Genomic DNA, 13,812 nt, shown 5'->3' with positions numbered 1-13,812 from the left:
TAATGAAAAACCCAGGTGGGATGAATGCGATATGGGGAAATGAAATGAGGAAAAATATGAGTTTAAATGCATGTAAAGGGGGGGAATGCAGAGAGCGTGACAAGAGGGCCGGGGAAGCACAGATAATCAAAGCCACCAGCTTGCTTTTCAAGTGAAAAATGAGCAGTTAAGAGGAAATGGAGGAAAGGAAACTTTCTGCTTCCTCCTGGAAATCGGGGAGCTGTGGCACTTGCTGCATCAGAGTTGTTGAGGGATGCAATGTTTATTTGAGGAGAGGAAAGGAGACTAAGCTGGCTGGCTGCTGTTGATGGCTGGTTTTATTTGGGGTATCAGAAGCAATTGTGTGGGGCTAGAAAAGAGCGAGGAGAAGGTGCATAGCTGCTAGACTCTGCCTTTCTTTTTTGTTAGGTGTTAGTCACCATTACAATCATCTGTTAAATGGGTAGAGGAAACAAGGAAGCCTGAAACTCTTTGGGGTGATAAAAGAAAAAGCTAGAAGGAACTGGAAAAAATAAAGTTTAACATATTTTTTCCGTCAAAACGAGATTGAAAGAAGAAATTCTAATGTTCCAGAGGTTAAAAATACGAAAAAGAATTTAGAATATATAGGTGGTAAATATATACTTTTTAAATAAGTGTTTACAACCATTGGACTACTATTTTTTTCTTTCCCTGTTAGAAACTGCTTTTTATGATAGAGGGCAATGCTGTATAAACTGCACGCCCACCCACACAGTTACTTTATGAAGTTAAATAACAATAACTCATGCTAGGCTTTGCATTAGTAGTAGGCTTTAAGTGATACAGCGTTACAGGTGAGGTGCAGACCACCTAGCAAAATAGGCTGTTCTGGTAGGTTGGACACAGCAGTGTTGCTATGCTAACATTGTAATTCGAAGAATGAAGCACAATGACTAAAACTTTGACCTCGACTAGCGCATTTACTTTATTAAAAATGACCAAAATGTAAGAAAGACGAAAACAGAAATATAATATGAAAGCACATGAGATTTTTTACAGAGCTTACCAAATGTGATCATCTACAGTTGTTGATAACATATTTTTTGACCATAACTTTATTTTGACAATGTTCAGAGCACTAAAGCTACTATGTGAAGATTTATTTTTCTCACGTGACTTGTATTTTCATTGGCAGAAGTTAATTTTAAAAAACTTTTTTTTGCCTAACAGAAATTCTGCAAAGAGAAAAATAATGATTAGCAGGAAAGAAAATATGCTTTTTTAGCATTTATGACAAATATTAAACAAAACAGATGAAACACATGGTAAGGTACGTCTCCTCCTCCCCAGCCATTTGAGTAATCATGAATGTTGCTTCTCAGAGGACCAATTTCCCCACTGCACAAGTTCAGTCTTACGTGGCACTAACTCTGCTACAGTCACTTAATTCATACTAAAATAATAAGGAGAAGAATCAGATTTTCCATTTTCTAAAGTACATACTCAGTTGATAATGATGTTTAAAAAAAAATAATAATCTAAAGCCCTGTTTGGTCTCTATAGCCACAAGATTTCATGGCATTTAGAAGGGTTTGTCTGGACAAGCCTGGAAGTCGTTTTCATCCCTAATTCTGTATGTTCTTTCACAGGTACTTCAAGCATACCTGCTTCCCCTACTTTATGAACTGACTTTGGGTTCTTTCAGGATAGGTATGATGGTATCGTTCTGCTATTAAAAGACTAGACCCAATGTCAGATGAAGCTAGTGCTGGTTGCAGTGGCCACTGTATCATGCCAGTATCCTTAGGCATAGTGTATATCTCAGGAAGGGAACCTTTTTAAACCTCCAAAGGATGGATAGATATCCCCTGTCTTCTGGAATAAAACTTCATGCTCAATCGGAACACCACTTGGAAGTAAAAACTCATAAACATGTTTCTGAGCGAGTAAATTCCTTTTTTTTTATTTTCTTTTTTTTTTCCCCCTCCCTGTGACATAGAAGAGCTTAAGTAACTCCTGTCATGTATAAAGACTGTTTTGGGAAATTGGTTTTTCACATTTCAATTAGCTTTCCCTAACACTCAAACCAAAACATAAGCAGCATTATCATTATGTTCAGAAGCTAAAGGAAATAAAGAAGTGAATCACTTATCATTTTTTATAGCCACCATCTTCTGTGACTTAATTAAAATATGACATTAATTTCAAAGCCATTCAGCTATAGATACATATTCAAATGGTTATAATGTAATAATGATAGGCACCAAAATTTTGCTCATTCACTCTAACAGTTTATTTTAGGAAACTCAGTCCAGCAGGATGAACCTTGAATATACAGATTAATGCAAGGAAGGAAATTTTATGATGTCTGTTAGTTAATACAGAAGCCAATCTTATTAATCATGGATTTACAGAGGGCTGTTTTATTAGATGTTAACCATAGCTTATGTTGACAATTGATTTTCATTGTAGAACTAAATTTATTATTTGTAATAAGATAAAGATAATTAAATTGACTTTATAAAGGTTACCATCATAAATGTTAGTACCTGTGAATAGCAAACACAAAACTGCCTTAGCAGCAAAAATTCAGTTAAGTGATAGGTGGTTTTTTTCCATTACGTTTAATAGTCCCTGAACGTTTTTAGCCTGCATTTTGTTTTCCAGAGTTTATACCTACTGCTGTGAAAAACTGTTTGGGTTGAAGCCTTGCTGCCAGTTTATTTTCTTTCCAATAAAACAGGATCAAAACATTTTTAAAGTTATAGAAGTAAAACAAAACAAAGCACTAAGTACAAATGTATTAGGCAATGGAGTTTTTATCCTGTCATTTCTCAAACTTGTCATTATTTAGAATAGTACGTTGAAAAATATGTTGGATCTACAATAAAATATGATTTTCAGGGAGTTTCAAGTATTAAGATAAGTAATTATTAAGAAAGTTAATTTGGACTTTGCAAAAATGAGAGTATGTAGAACTTATTTGATCTCTCTTAATTGTATTGTTTTTTTATGATGTATCTCCATCCACCCATCTGGGTATGATCTTTTGAAAACATGGAGGAATACAGCAAATGTTAGAGACCTTGGAAAATCACGTACAGTAGTATCTTCCAACCTGGTGACAGTACATTCCTGAGCTTTGACAATGTGGGAACTATCCAGTACAAAAGTAATTCTGTCAGAACACTCACAGTACATTTTTACTGCAATATTAGTCTTTGGTTTCTAGTTCTAATTTGCCGCATCATGACAGGCTTGTAATTTGTCATTGCTGCTTTGGTGTTTTGGACCAGTAATGAAAAGAAAGAGAGGGGGTACTTTAGGAAGACTGTTTTAAAACTGTGAAGACTGAATATTTGCTAAGTTGGGGTTTCTTAATGAAATACTTAGCTGCAGGTTCTTTGTATTATTAGAGCTAACTGTGCTAATTCTTTAATGGATTTGCAGCCTGTGGAAAGAAGGGTTAGCTAGATGGCAGAGTACAGAGGAAGTGAGCAGCACATCACAAGAGGTACCGTTTACCAGAGATGTCAGGCTGCTGGTTGCTGGGCTGCAACACAGATGCTAACCCAGTGTATCTGTTACGTTCAGTTTATAACATGGCAAATTAGCTCAGTGCCCCGAGCAAAAAGCACTGATATTCTTTGTAACTTAACCTGGTGGTCAGTTTCCCCAGGGCATTGTTACCGGTGCAGTTTTCTCTAACAGAAGAGCTATAAACCACTTTGTGCCCACTGTAGTTTTGATGCTTTGCTGTTCTTGTGTGGACGTCCCTGATGATCTGACCCCAGAGCCCTTTGCTCCAAGGGTAAGTACAGGGCTTGCGCTACTAGGATCCAAGCAGTACAGAGAAATTCCTCATCTCTGGCATTCCTGCTGTGTGAATAACCACAGAAACCTGGTCAGAAGTGGGTACCTGCTCTGACTGAAAGCAAGGAGGCTGCTCACACATGGGTGCTGGCAATTTATGCTGCTGTGCTTTGAGGGCTCACTGCCACTGCTGCCTACCTGCCCTACCAACAGAAGCTGCTGTCAAAGAACAGCCCACATTATCTCTTCCTATGCCACCATGGTTTGGATCTTGTCACATCCGTGGAGTTGCAATTATTTCTGCTTGCACTGTGTGCTGAGGGGCCAAATCTCAAACCCAGCAGGAGCTCAGTGCAGCAGAAGATAGGAGTTTCCACCCTCACCACCTCTTCAGCAGCCATGGTTGATTTTGATGGAGCTCAGAAGTCCAGGTGAAGCTTTGGTGGAGATTGTAATCTTGTGCTTAAGCCACCTCTTGGCCCCAGGTTTTCGTCTCAGAGTAAAGCACGGCCTGGATTCACCCTGCCTATGTATGTTCAGGCACCTAAATGGAGATACCCGGGTGAGAACCCTGTCATACCGTGCTCTCTCCAAAGTCGGGGAGAGAGAAGGGAACCTCAGCATAGGATTCATTGCTAGATGCCCTCCTTGTTTCTCTCCATTGACTACATGGGAGCCTAAGGAGGTAATGATTTTAACTTGGATGCTACAAGTGCATAGGTGAATCTGGGATAAGCTTCACTCACTGTACATTTTCCTATTGTGGGTTTTTTGGTGGTTTTTTTTGTTAAAGACATTTATTGAAACATAAAACACAGCTGCCTTGGCTGAATTTTGACTCTTCACAGCTACCTCATGCTGTCCTGTTAGCCACCTTCAGGTCCTTATAAATGGCACTTTCTAAGTCTCTGTGTGTGCATTTGTAGTGAAGGTGCTGAAGCCGCTGAAGAATCTGATATTGTCTGGTTTTAATACATTACTTAATCTGCTCAGGACTAAGCCAAGACAGACTCATTCGTCAGGCAGTTTCCATTTTGATGTAGTATTTACTTTAAATAAAAGGCCGTGATCCTGTTCAAAGACGTTATTTCCCCCTCTCTCCCCTGCTGTCATTAGTCAGATAACACGAAGAGACAGTAAGATAACTGCCACTTATTTGGATTTCACTGAAGCTTTCAGGCAGAAACAGGGACGCCAGCCACAGCCAAATCAATTCATTTGAATGATTTGCTGATTATCTGTGTTAGTTATTCCCTGATTATCTTACCTGGTGTCCAGGTCTAGCTTTTTGCCTTTGGGCTTAGATTGGCTGTTTATTTTAACCTTTTATTTAGCGACAGGAGAAGAAGCAAGAGGCACAAGCTGCGACAGGAGAAGTTCCATCTGACTATGAGGAAAAAATTCTTTGAGGGTGACAGAGCCCTGGGACGGGCTGCGCAGAGAGGCTGTGCAGTCTCCTTCCCTGGAGATATTCATAACCCACCTGGCCACGATTCTGTACAACATGCTCTAGGAGAACCTGCTTTAGCAGGGGGTTGGACTAGATGATCTCCAGAGGTCCCTTCCAACCCTGACCATTCTCTGTGATTTCTAGAAAAATATTCTGCATAGTGAGTAGTGCACCCCAGGCTGTGATGACAAGAATAATTGGGGTTGGAAAAACTGAGGACTGGTATGTTAATAGCTGATTGACAGAAAAAAAGATTGATCATGGTTTTTCACTGGAGCATCCTGTTAATGAAACAGGGCTCATAAAGTGGCCTTTGATAGCTCCTTTCCGGGCTATGGCCTGAACATTTGTATCGCTGCTCTTGTGTCATAATTAATATTTAAATTATGGACGTTCCAAGAGCTCTCTGCCAAGATACGCTGAACAGGGCACTATGTAGATCATGCCTGTAGAAGAATTTTGTCTAAAAGACTGGTCAAGGAGCAGGTGAACAGGCACAAACAGGCATGGCTGTGGTGAGCTGACCTCCAGCAGCAGCATGTCCAGGTCCCCAGTTTCCAGCCCAGAGCCACCAGACCACAGTCTTCTCCCTCCGCTGTCTGGCAGCGCAGTGCTAGTGTAGTCAGTGCTGAATCCCTCGCTGGGGGATGAACTCCATCCCATTAGCACTCAGACAAGAAAACAGAACCAGTGCTGCTTCTAATGCTTGCCTTGAATGTAAGATTTCCTTCTGGAGAGTCCACCATTGTAACAGACCAGGAACTCTAGCAACATTTAGGACATTTGAGTTAATAACATTGAGATGCTAAAAAGTACTGCATGATGGAGCTAGAGTAACAGGTGGCTAATTTGGTCAGATTGTGCAGCCTGACCTTCTTCCTTCTGCAATGGAAAGATCTGAAAAAATCACCAAAATCCAAGGAATTGTCCTGCACTTTGCAGTTTCTGGCAACAAAGAGAAAATGAAGCCTCTGAATTTGATCCTCTCGCATTGCCGTTACCTTCCCAGTGAGGCAGACCTTTAGCCAGCAAACAGATTTTCTGGCTTTTAACCATGTGCATTTTAACAACATCATGAGAAAAACACATACAGCCATCTCCACAATAGAAATAAATCACTTGATTCTATTCATTACCCTGCCTGAGTGTATTTGTCTGCAGTAACTGAGGCAGTTAGCACACGACCTGAGCTAAAGCAGGAGAAGTGAGGAAACAGAGCTGTAACCAAAATGAGATTCTGTCATTCTGAATCATGCAGAAAGAAACCTCAATGACAAAGGAATACAGATGAAATCAGACTACGTTTCACAGCCGAACACACAAAACAAGAAATGAAAGCAGCTCATGATGCTATCAAAATTATGGGCCAGTTTTCCCTCCCTCCCTCCCTCCTGGACCGGAGCAACTGGTGCAGCCTGTGGGGTGAGGCTGAGGCTCCCTGCCCAGGCGAGAGCGCGGCAGGGGCTAGGGCTCGCTCCCCGCCTCGCCAGTTTGCCATCCTCTCCTTCCTTGTCACCCTGCCATCCTCTCCTTTCTGGCTTTGTGTGTGCATGCACAGCTCTGCTGGTTTTGCTCGTCAGTCAAGACAAATTGAGAAGTCTGAGGAGAGACTGATAAACCAGCAATTATGGAGCACAGTCAACAAGAAGAGATGGCACCATGCTGGCCGGCAGGAGCGTTTGTTCAGGGAGGGGAGAGAGCTCCAAGAGCAGATACAACTTTCACAGCACAGATAACAGGTTTCCTCTTGACATCAGTCCCCAGTGAGGCTGATCCAACTTGTAATATCTGCAAAATCAAACTTTTGGCTAGGCCATCAAACATAGCAGTCATGAAGCCTTAAAACACCCCATTTCAGTCATACTCTTTTCTGTAAACATCGTGTATTAATGACAGCTGGATCAGATCTGATAAAAACATCCAAAGAGGAATTCAGAAGTGTCAAAGTCAGTTTTCAGCTTAAAGATTGATTTTTTTTAATTTACAGGCATCTATTGACATCTGTGTCTCTCGTTAGGAGAGGAACATTAAGAGCCACTAAGACAGACCATTAACTCCAATGTCGTTTTCCTGCCAGTGACCACAAGAGGCTACTGAGGGGAACCGTGTGAGAAACTGGCACAGAGAGAGAAATCCTTTCCTGCCTTCATCAGACAGCAGCGTAAGGGCTTCCTGAGCCAAACGCTGTGAGCAAAGCTACGATGCTTAATGCTCATCAATGTACCTATCCTCCATTAATTTGTCTTCTCTTTTTTTCTGAACCCACTTGTATTTTTGGCATCCAGTGCTTCCCATGGCAACAAGTTCCACTATTTAATTGCACACTGTGTGAAAAAGTACTTCCTTTTGTTTGTTTTAAACCTGCTAAAACAGAATTACAGGATGCACAACAGAATTGCACGGGCAGACTTAAACGGGAAAATAATGTGGAACGACAATGGAAAATCAGTCTCAGCGTGGAGAAGTGGAAACGGGCTTTGTTTTTGCTTTGCTCTGACCACCAGTACGGGGTTAGTTAGTGCTTCCGATCGTTCTTCTCGCTGTCATAAATAAGCCAATTTACCTGATTAGCACAAAGAGTTAGAAAACAATCTGAGCTCCCTACAAAAGTGGCAATGTTTGTCAAAAAGGCCAAGTCCGCCATCTTCCTTTTCTCTTAGGGCAGCAAAGACGCGCTGGCTGCTGCGCTGGGCAAAGCAGGCCTCCGAGTTTGCATTTGAATTGGCCGGGTGATGTGACGGTTAAAAACATCGATATGACTTGGGGCTCTCGTGGAGACACACAACAGGGACGGAGCAAGCGAGCCTCTCTTCTTGGAACTGACAGGCGATAGCATCTGGAAAAGGTGTGCGCGGTTCTCGGCGCCCCGCTACCAGGAAGGCAGGCCGGGGGAAGTTCAGAGAAGCAGAGCCAACCATAGCTATGTGCTTGGAAGAGCTGGCTGGTGAGAAAAAGCACAAAGAGCTGACAGCATAGAGTTTGCTAACCAACACTTAAGGAGCAGATGACATCATAACTGTTAACTAACCTTTTAAGTGTAAACCTGCAGGAATGAGAGGAACTAGATTAGCGCGGGATCAGAGAGTAGCGTAAGTAACGATGGGCTTAGCAGAAAGAAAACATAATAACGCTTCATCCCCAGCCTTGCCCCGTGTCTGGGTTTGACCTGGGCACTCCAGGTCTCAGCGGATGTTTGCAGGAGCACACAGGTTATGTTGCTCTCGCCCAGCAGAGAGAAGTGTGGGCGCAAAGCCATCAGCGCCATTGCCCTCACTATAAAGGGGGTCTTGAGCCACCTACTCGTGGCCCAGCAGAAAGGCCGGGTGGGAACCATTGCAGTCGCTGCTCTGCGTGGCCAAAAGCAGACAGAAGCACCACACACGTCCCATTCGCGCCCCTGTCTGTGGCAGTGCTGGCAGGACCTTGACCTTGGTTCAGGCATTCTCTGGAGAAAGCAAGTCTCTGGGGCTGAGTTAGGGTGTAGGCACGTGTGGAAAGACTAATCCTGTCTGGGCTTTATCCATAGGTCTCTGTGTACTCCAAGGAAGCTATTCATGTTGTGAAACCCACAGACAGGAAGACAGAAGTGCCCAAAGCCCATACATGAACCAAGTATGAAGAAAACTGTAGAAAATGTAACTGCAACATATGGAATGAAAATGTAACAGGCAGAAAATGTTGCAGCAGGGTTTTGAGGGGTGGGTGCTGTGCGGCAGACCTAGCCAACACGAATTCCCTCTGCTACTTGCCGTGGTTTTATGGTTATCTAGAGCATCCTGACTCTTTAGGAATTTACTCTTCCATGATACGACAGAGGCTTTGACAGGCTGTGGTGCTCTCTCCCAAACAAACCTGTTTATCTACAGAACACACTTATCCTGGCTAACTGACTTTAACATACATTCTTACAGTTTAATATTTTACAGGTGTCAGATGGGTGCTATGAAGGCTACATAAAGAGCAATGCCATGTCTCCCATCCTGAGGTGAAATGTAGTAAAATTTGAAAGAGACAAAACCACTAGAAAAGCAGCTTGTGAAGCCGTGGAAATGGAGTCATGCAGCAAGGGCTTGGTTTAGGCACATCCTAAAACTGAATTTCTTATTTAGCTTTAGAGGTAGACAGTTCTGACTTGATTCTGTACTCATGGGCCAGCTAAACCTGCCTTTCCTTACAGATTTTCAGCGCATCTGAGACTGTAGAAGACCTCCTTTCTTCAAGAACAAATCTCCTAGAAGGTAGTGTAATGGCAAAAGTCAGGCAGAGTTCACCCAGTTCCTCCCAGGCTGTTAAGTGTTCCTCAAAGTATAAATGTGAGCTACCTCTACCTCCAGTTTACATCAGTTATATCACGTTAATTAACTCTGAAACTTTTTCTTTAACTTGCATTATCTTTTTAAGAAAATTACTGAAATTGTGTATATTTCCTAAAGTCAGATTACACAAAGTTAAAACACACAACTACACAGAGGGTAATATTATATGAGGAATTGTTTTGGTCTATTAGGATTCTGTAATTAGTAGGTCTCTCCCACAGCCTACAGTGTCTCTGAAGTCTCTGTCCTGGTGAGCAGTCTGCATTCTGCATCTCCTCCCCAGATGTTCTACCTATCTAATGAACAGATTTTAAAAATCCCATTTTTGTTCACATGCCGATTATATCTTTGTCTGTACCTTGGCATGTGAAGTACCACGTGGATTGGCATGTGACCCATTTGCACAACATTTCTCACTGCTGATGATAGGAATGACCCCCCCAAACTGCCGAAGGCCCTGGAAGCAGGCATGCTTTTGACCTGTGGGGATTTGCTGACTGTGCTGGGGAAGGGGACCCCCGGTGCGATGTTCCTTCTCCAGGCATTTCCTGCATGTGCCTGCTCCTGAAGATGTAGGTGCAGAAGCATAGACTGTAGGTCTGCCTCTGAATTACTCTGCTAGTTCAGCAGCTGAGCTGAACAGTGTACAAGCATCTACCAGGATGCAGCACTAAACTCAGAATTGAAGTCCACCTGCTGCTTCTCAACAGCTGTGTATCACCTGTCTGGCTGCTGAGGATACTAATCAGATACCCATTTACAACTTTTTCTAGAGTAATTTTGCTGTAATGTTTTAAACCAAGCATTTTAAAATAAACAAAGTATGGTTAGAGATCAAGATCTGAATAGGCATCTGCATCGGGTTTGGCTCTGATGTCATGGTTTGACTTCAAGGAAACACAGGCTATGGTTTAGATTCTGTGACACTAAAACTCCTGCGTCTGCACCTACAATTTCAGGCCTCAGTACTGGGATGAGGTAAGATGATGAGATGGTCAAACTAAGGAAGGAATGAGAAAGAGCAGCTGTTCTGAAAAGTTAGTCATATCTAATCCTTAAAGTGTTAGGAAAGAACTGTAATGTTTTGAATACAAATTTTACAGATATATACAGATCTTACTTCAGCATATTTATTTTCATATCGACCATGGTTTATTTTTTGTTTTGCTTTTACCAAAAGTAGCATAATGAGTACAATTTGTGATGTGGTTGTTGCCATCCCAGCATATATTGTTGTCCCAGTTTCTGTTCAGGAGTGATTTGGTATAAAGCACCTTGCTGTTGGCCTGACTTGATGCCCACCAGGAGAGCTGTACTCTCAGCTGCACGTGCATTTCAATAGGTTTCCACGACCAGTGCTGCTCACGCAGCGAAGCAGAGCATAGAAACACAACAGCTCAACCAAAACAAATTTCCCAACCAGACTCCAGGGAAGAAAAATTAAAAAAAAAACCAAAAGGCTATGAAATAAACTCACGGACCATGGGAAAGCCTGCAGCTTTGCAAAAGCATTCCCCTTATTTCCAGACTCTGAAGGGACTTGAACAGTGACTTGCCTGACAGGTGATTATTGCTGGAGAGAGTGAACGAAACCAGACGTGGCAACGACCTGCTCAGGATGCTCAGCTACACCTTCCTCTGAGCCAGCTTAGCTCACATCATTTTAGACAGCCAACAGTGAATACAGAGCTGAAGCAAGGCTCTGTTTGTTAAATGATGCATGATCATTTAACAAAATGAAAATGAAAGCATCTTTCAGAACAGTAAAAATAAAATAACTTTCCAGCTTGGATGTCAACTGCTCCTATATCCCACACATTGAATGGAAGCCCTTACCCTTCACTTTGACTGGGGAAAGAATCCTGGTTTTGCTTTATCTCCCAAATCGTGTGGCTTTCCTCTCCACTCCATGACAGCATTATCAGGGGCCGAACTAGAGTTGGCAACAGAGCTCGACAATCCAGAAGTCGGTCCTTTCCAATTCTGCACCTGGAGTGGAGCAAGAGGACGTGGCATCCTCCGGAGTCCCCACCACAAAGCAGAAGTCCTCGTTGGCAGGTGCCAAATATGCTCTGTGTAGCTGAAAGTGCTGCTAGTACTCCAGGACACTAAGAATCTGCCACTATCGGGAAACTCTGTAGTGTTGTCAGACCTAGCGGTAACTCTCCTGTCACCTCTGGTGTGAACTAAGAATGTAAATGGTACAATAAGCTCCTCTGGCCTCAGAGACGAGGCTGGGTACCACCCGCCACTGATGCTGCCATGTTTCATCAGTCAGGTCTGGGCTACGTAGTTTCCATTAGAGGGAAACCTCAGCTCAGGGGCAGGAGCAAGATGGGGAGATATCTGCCTTAGGGAAAAATGATTCTTCCTTTCACTTCTGCCCTTTAATATTGTACTTTACAAGATATTTCCATGTGCAACCGTCAAGGCATATTCTGTCATTCTGTTAGGAAAAAATACATGATTTGCCTATGAAAATCATCAGCTTCAATGGACTCCAAACACATTACACAAGTTCTGAATTTGTCTCTAAGGCAATTCCACCTCTAGCCTTTCAGTGCCAAGTCTACCCAAGTATTTTGGCTCTTACCCATGGAAATGAAGCCTTTGAAGAGTTTCTGCACCTGAGAGCCTAGCAATCTATTTTTCAGATGAGGACAGATTTCAGATCCATCCTTCTAACTCCTCTGTTAAACAGCCATTAATAGTTAGCTAGATTGTTATTGTAAGCTTCTATATTTGACTATTAACAGTAACTGCATGTGCATATCAGCTCCAGATAAAACAAACCTACCTAGGGATTGATTTTGTGATGCCAAAATGATAAAGTTTGCTAAAAAATGTGGAGTGAATGTGTAAGCTCTGGAAAACATTAACAAAAATAACTAAGTAACACTCCCTATTCATACCTAATTCCTACCGACATCAAATTTAGCTGTGTGTACTTTGGACCCGTTAGAACTGTTACAGTGAAAAATCTTGCTGCACAAGTCCTCTTTGAAACATACAATATTTTATATTCTGATTACTCTGTAAAAAAAAAAAAAAAAAAAAAAAAGATGTTTTTTCATCACTGTAGTTTAGGCAGATTCTCCATTGTCTGGTATCTTGCTATAGTCATTTATATCAACACAGAGTGGGTGTACGGTAGCCAGCAGTCTGTGTTAGCAGCGCTTTATATTCAGTTTGCACTTACGTAAATGATTGTGCAAGATGTGAGAGACAATCTAGCCCCTGGGAATTATATGTGTTTTTGGGTGTAATCTTTATGCGTATAGCCAACACATAGGAATATAGAGAAGTTTTAACATGTTACAGTTGCCATCACCCCAAATAAATATAATTAACCAAGCAGCTGTCAGTTGCACTTATAGGCAAGATCCAAAATAGCTCATGGGTTTTGGTGGCAGATATATAGGAAATATGAGCCTGTAAGGAACAATATATTGCTTTGTTTTTCATAGCATTGCTCACCACATTCTCATAATGGTCGGATAAGAAACTCTTCAGGCCAAGGAAGGGTTAGGGAAGTGCATTCCAAAAAACATTAAAGCCTACATAGTTTCATGGGATGCCTCTTTGCAATTCAGAAGAAAACTCTGGTGAATTATGTCACACTCCAGCTGAATGAAACTCTGGTTTAGAAATGCTGGTATCACGGTAATCACTAGGACAGCCTAGCCCAGAAAGAAAGTGGTATTAACCTATGTTTGTAGTATGGGGCCATATGTTCCTTCCTTTTACCACAGAGCCATAAATATTGCATATGCCACTTTGTAAATCACGGTGTCCCAGAAGAGATATTAACAATATTGGGGGCTAGAGGAAATGGAGGCACCTTACCAATGTGCTCCCCCAAGGGTCTGGCATGTGTTGGCTTGGAAATCCTTGACAAGACTCAAAAGCACCACTAAACCTTTTCTGTAGCTTTTTTTTTTTTCTTTTTCCCTTAGAGCTGGTGACAGCTTATAGGAGAAGGGCACTTGGTGGCAGCACATCTCATACCCACAGATACTCAGTGCCAAGAAAGAAGAGCTCTTCAAATCATGAGAGAGCCAAGTCAGGCCCATGGGTGGCCTGAACGTTCTCAAGGTGTCTGCGTCTGTCTGCAGAGGTTTGGGATCTTTATTTTGCTCAACTGTAAACCACAGCCCCAGGTGGAAAGCAAAGGAAGAATTGAAGAAGCAATATCTGGGCGACTTTTTGCTGGGCGCTTTCATCTCGTGAAGTTTCCCTCATGGTGGGGCATCGCGGGTTCCAGTACAAGGC

This window comes from Falco rusticolus, chromosome 9, assembly GCF_015220075.1.
Source record: "Falco rusticolus isolate bFalRus1 chromosome 9, bFalRus1.pri, whole genome shotgun sequence".
Taxonomy (NCBI): domain Eukaryota; kingdom Metazoa; phylum Chordata; class Aves; order Falconiformes; family Falconidae; genus Falco; species Falco rusticolus.
Note: the sequence above shows the minus strand (reverse complement) of the source record.